The 5,954-nt window shown below is 38.7% G+C and overlaps 1 pseudogene; it reads left to right on the forward strand.

Moving 5' to 3' along the window:
* Window positions 1-321: 321 nt before the first annotated feature.
* LOC101789342 (transcription termination factor 2-like) lies at window positions 322-4,761 on the forward strand (annotated as a pseudogene).
* Window positions 4,762-5,954: the final 1,193 nt, after the last annotated feature.

The following is a 5,954-nucleotide window of genomic DNA, read 5'->3' on the forward strand; positions in this document are numbered from 1 at the left end:
TTTAGGAGTGTGTAGAAATAATTAGGAATTAAGAGTTTCAAAAAACTTGAATGAAGAAAAAATATGGTTTTAGATTAGTAATTATTAGTGTCAAAAAACTTGAGTGGATAAACAAATGTGGCTCTTACACACAGTGGAGTACTTCTCTGCCATTACGAAAGATAAACTTGAGGCGTCTGTTGGACATAGGATACCCTTTGAGACAAAAATTTTAAGTGAGTTAAGTCAAACACACAAGATTAAATTTTACATGGTTCATCTTATATGAGAAACACAAAGTATAAATAATAAAATAAAAGATGAATGATAGGAAGTAAGGAGATGGATCTTTCTGAAGGAGAATGTGGTCAAAACATAAGAGGAGACAAGGGAGGCAAGTGGGATTACAACAAGGAATTAATGTATGTTATGTACATGTACCAATTCCACACAAGGACTGTAAATACTATACATTGTAAACATGCCAAAATGCAGTAGGAAAGTAAAAGATAGGGAAGTGAGAGAGGGACGGAAAGTGGGTGAAAAAGAGATTTAAAATGTTTTATGAATGTGTACCTATTTTCCATAAGGAAAGTAAACGTTATGTACTAGAAACGCTAATAAAAATAAATATAAACTTTAAAAGAATGAGTTGCCTACATGAAAATTATTGTATAACAATACCATATCTTTGTTAGAAATGCAAACAGAGCTAGAAGGCTGTAAGAAAATACAATCAGCATTACATCAGTATTAAACAGCATCATTTACAGATATCATTTCTCACTTAGTAGCTAAGAATTTTGTTAGTTATGGGCTGGTGGTATAATTGTTCCTCTTAGTGGGAAACTCATGTTTATAACTCAAATTAATCACAATACTTGAATTTTATGATAAATCTTGACCTTTCCTCAACTGTGTGGAAATCATAATCCCTAAAATAAGTGAATACATTGCTTTACTTTACAGATGGGAGTCAGGATCATGGTATGGGACTTTTTCCCTGGCATTTCTGGGTAGACCTAATATAACTGCAACACCCTTATCGGTAGCGTAGCAGGAATTAGTGACAGGATCTTGCAAGTCAGTAAGGATGGCACCCTGCAAATGAAGGTGAGAAACCCAAAATGGCCTTCACTGAGTGACAGGCCTCCTGGGATCTCACATAAACATGTGTCAGGAGACTTGCAGCTGTAAGGAACACCCCACAGCATGATTGGGGAGGCCATTATCTGAAGGGCACATGGGCCCTGCATGGGTGTTGTGTGAACTCTGCATGTATAGAATCCTGGAATTGTGCTGAGATTATGTTGCTAACCCAGTGGCAGAGCTGTCTTATAAACCCCTTGAGACCTTAGACAAAAACCTTTGATGAGGTCAAGGATTTAGCTCAGTGGCATAAGCACCTGCCTGGCAGGTGCAAGGTTGTGGGTTTGATCTCCAGTACTAAACAACAAAGCAGAACAAACAAAAAAACCCCCAAAAGATTGATGAATGTCTTATTCACAACCCCCTCCTGGCCAACAAGGGCTGTACTTCTTGCCATTATGCAATTTACTTTATGTCCTTTATATCTTTTAAATAAAGTTTCTTGGGCTCTACCTTCTCCATTTCCAGTTTCACTCCTCATCACCAAGGGACATGAACTGGGCGCTCCAGTAACATATCTGGGGGGCTTGTCTAGCAGTCCAAATGGAGGTAAATATAGTGTACACTTCCCCACATTCTTTGCCTTCACTTTGAGGTTTTCTGCTCAAAGCAATATGTGAATCTTGTCAAGAAGTTAGAAGTGTTAGCATATTAGCTGATATTGACATTTCAGTGGACACATTTCACTGACTTGGGTTAACATGATCCTCCTCTAACATGAGTCCATGGAATGTTGGCCAAGTCTCACCACATTTTTCCTTTCTGATTTGATTTTTTTGCTGGTGAGGGAGTGCTCTCTATCCTTTCTGCCCTTGGCCTTCTGTCATCTTTCTATATTATGATTCCTATTTGTTGAGAAGTCAAACAGGAGGTAAGATAGTTTCCTGTGTCCCCTTACTTCGTCTCCATGTCTAGTTTTTCCCTTGCAGGCACAGGTCTGATAGTTAAAAGCCATCGGGACATGTGCCTCTTCAAAGACTGCTGAGAAAGGTTTACTTGACCATGGAATGGAGCGTCATAGCTTCCACTGGGTTCAAGACAACTCCCGTGCATCTGTTAAATTTATGTTTTAAGTTTATGCAACCAAAAGAAATAATGTTCTTGTCACATAATTTTTTCTTGCACCCTGAGCATTTTGCCCTGGTTGCTTCTAACTTTTGGTGTTTTTACCTATGGTTCTGTAGCTCCCTTGTGATGAGTCACATTCTTCTTGTCATTGAAACTTTTCCATTTTCACCACTCCCACCTGCTACATAATCCTCCCAGCCTCCTGAATGCTACATAAACTCGCGCATTTAGACAAAAGCTGTAACTTTAATTTCTGAGGTTTATGAATAAAAATAGCTTTTGAAGGACCCAAGTCTCCACTAGGTTCTTATGGATAATGAAGTTGGGGTTAATTCCTTTGGGATATTAGGGGAGGGAACCAGTCTTCCTGGCAAACATTGGGGAGTCAACCAGAGCCCACTGGGGCACATCTTCCTGACTGATGAATTTACTGTTGGATTCCCATTTTGAATTGGCATCCTTGTCTAACTGGCAATCTTAAAATGTGACTTGTGGATTGGGAGAGTGATGAAATAGCAGCTGTAGGGTTAAAATGTTCTTCTGCTGCTTCCTGCTTGTTCTAAGATAAGGATGCTATTCAAGATCACTTGGAGGACTGTCATAATTAGAATGTAAACATCTATATCAAGTTATCCTGAGACAAAAGGAACCTAGTGTAGTAGGGGTATTTGCAAATCCAAGAGGCTACAGGCCAGTAAGTATTTTAAGTGTAAAAATATATTTTTGGCATGAGAAGATTTTATATGATAAAGTTTTGGACTACCAAAATGGAAAGGTATCAGCAAAACTAGGAGTTCCAAGTACATTGAGAAGATTTTGTATAGTATGAAGTTTACACAATGTGTAAGTTGGTTAAGTTTTTGCTCTTTTTGGTTTCACTGAACCTAGGTTGATCCTTCTAAACCCCTTTATTGCTGAAAAATGGCTAAAAGGAGTAGAGCATTGGCTGTTAAATAACTATCACTCCTTCCCAGAACTCTCAATTTCCCCTCTCTAGTCTGACTGTTGGCAATGGTCATTATTCATTCTCTCTTGTCATGAAGATACAAGGATGAGGGATACCACAATATATTGAATTTTCTGTTATCTTAGATTGGAATGTGGTAAGGGGCAATATGCTGGAATAACCTGCTAGACAGATAACCTCTAAGTCTAGTCAAGATCTCTGTTTTGAAGTCCTGTCACATATGACGTGATTCCTACCTACAACCTTCTGGCAAAGGAGATTCCCATAAAGAAGCAGGAGAAAAATGTCCAGGTTCAAACCTCAGTGTGGAGGGCCTGTCAACATCTTTGCTCCAAATAGCCAGGGCTTGAATCATACTGGATGAAGCTCACAATGTGAAGAATCTCCATGTTCTGACATCAATTGCCATGTGCAAGCTACCAGTCTGTGCACACTGGACTGACACTTGAAACTATTCAAAACAACCTGTTGGATATGTATTCGCTGTTGAAATTTTTCTACTGTTCTCTACTTGATGAGTTCAGTCTGAGAAAAAGTTGTGAACAATGGTTCAAAGAAAGGAGGAAAGTGGTTATTTTAACCAAGAGCCTTTTGCTGAGGAGAACAAAAGATCAACTGGACTCTACTGGCAAACCTTTGGTGACACTGCACCATTTATATTTCTCCAAAGATAAAGACTGTGAACAACGCCTTTTTTTGCAAAATCAAGGTAAACTTTGCAAACCTATCTAAAAAGACAGGAAAATGATGGAAACCAATCTGAAAGAAACCCTGGATAACCCACTCTTATAGAGTGGCAGAGGAGTTTGGGTCGAACGAGCCTGGATAACTTGTGATGGCAGGGTTGCAGAAATCCAGCACTGTTCACAACCTGTCCCAGCTGCTGAGGCTCTACCAGTGATGCTGTCACCTATATTTACTGAAGTCAGCACCAGATCTGGCTGAACTGAAGAGCAAAGGCCTTGTCCCATGCCTGGAAGAGCAGCTCAGTGATATGACCTTGTCTGAACTCCATAGCACAGAGGCATTTTCTTCTATCCCCCTTAATAGAAGATACTTCAAGGTGGAGCTTTTTGAAGTCACATGTGGGAGCACCAAGATGTCACCCCTGTTGGCAGAATTGGAAGCTATCTGAAGAATTTCAGAGTCCCAAAAGACTGTCATTGTCTCTCAGTGGACCAGCATGCTGAAAGTGGTAGCACTATACCAAAGCATAGACTGATTTATGCTACCATCAGTGACTCTGTCAACCTCAAACAGAGAATGGACTTGTTAGCGGCATTATTCCAGAGGTCCTCAGCTTTGTCAAACCGCTGTCTTGGCTGGAGGTGTTGGTCTAAACCTAACTGCAGAAAAGCATCTTTTTCTTCTGGACATGTACTGAAATCCACCCCTTGAAGATCAAGCTTTTGACTGAAGTTATGGAATAAGACAACAGAAAGATATTGTCATACACAGATTTATTTATGAGGGTACAGTGGAAAAGAAGATCTTTCAGCTTCAAGAAAAAAAGGAAGACTTAGCCAACAAGTTCTACCTGGACCTGGAGAATTACCAAGCTAACCTTGGCTGACCTCAGAGTCTTTTTTGGCATCTAATCTCCTGCTGGTAAGGCACAGAAAAGTGCCACTGCTGCTTTGACTTAGGATCTGGGAAAAATACCTTAGCCATGATTCCTGAGCTTGCTTTCTATTTCACTTACAAACCTTACATACTCCTCAAAATGAGGCATTATCTTATCTGCAGAAGTGATGATGTTAAGCATTGGGGTAATCAATTATGTTAAACAATCAGCTTACTTTGAGTAACATAGAAAGCAATCAGTTATTTCAGTTAAATAGACAATTTTGGCAAAGTTGTACATAAGCTTCAGCAAAGCTCAGAAAGCCCTGTATTGTCTTTCTTAGCTTAGCCTTGTTACCATCACCTCTGACACAGTCTCCTGTGTTCTTGCTTGTCCTGTCATCTCTTCTTGGTCCTGCAAGCTTTTCAGTGGGCTGAGCAGAGAATAGCTCACTCAGCCAGCCATTTCACTTCAGTTGTCTCAATACAGGCAGTTTTTCCTTTCAAGATTTAGGTCAAGTAGATGCTTTGCATATAAAAAGATGCTGAGTACTGTGCCATTACTTCATTTAGTGTCATGTGTCTTCTTAGAGTTTGCATCATTAAGTAGTATAACAGCATGTATCATGTAGTATATCAGTGCAAATATCACTTAATCACTGCACCATTTAATATTTGTACCATGTAACACAGTATTTCTAGCATGTCACAGTATTCAGTACTGTGTTAATGTTTGTACCATAGTTTTATTTTTCCTTTCATTTTTCTTTTTCTTTCTTTCTTTCTTTTTTTTTTTTTTTTTTTTTTTTGAATTTCGTGCTTGACAGGCAGGCACTTGTACCACTGAGATAAACCCCCGGCTGCACCATATTTTAGTTTGGGTAAGATTCAAAATTTGTTGAATCTTTCAGTATTTGTGTGATCATGTGTAGTCTAATAAATATGCATTTGATATTGTTGTGGAAAAATAAAATGTCTTCAGTCTTATTATTTTACTTATTTAAGTCTAGAAAATAGTGGTATTTGAGAAATAAATGTGATATTTTCATTTCAAAAAATTTATAAAATATCTCCAAGTAACTAAAAGCTGCCTGAATGGCAATTCTACATTTTAAGAGGTCAGCTCTGCATAGAAGAATGTCATCAACAATGTCACCTAAATTGATACACATGATACACATATGGATATATCTAGGAATTTAAGCAACAACCAGGCATGGTGGTGCAC

This window comes from Cavia porcellus, unplaced genomic scaffold, assembly GCF_034190915.1.
Source record: "Cavia porcellus strain 051 isolate PalLab524CR breed Dunkin Hartley unplaced genomic scaffold, mCavPor4.1 scaffold_27, whole genome shotgun sequence".
NCBI lineage: Eukaryota > Metazoa > Chordata > Mammalia > Rodentia > Caviidae > Cavia > Cavia porcellus.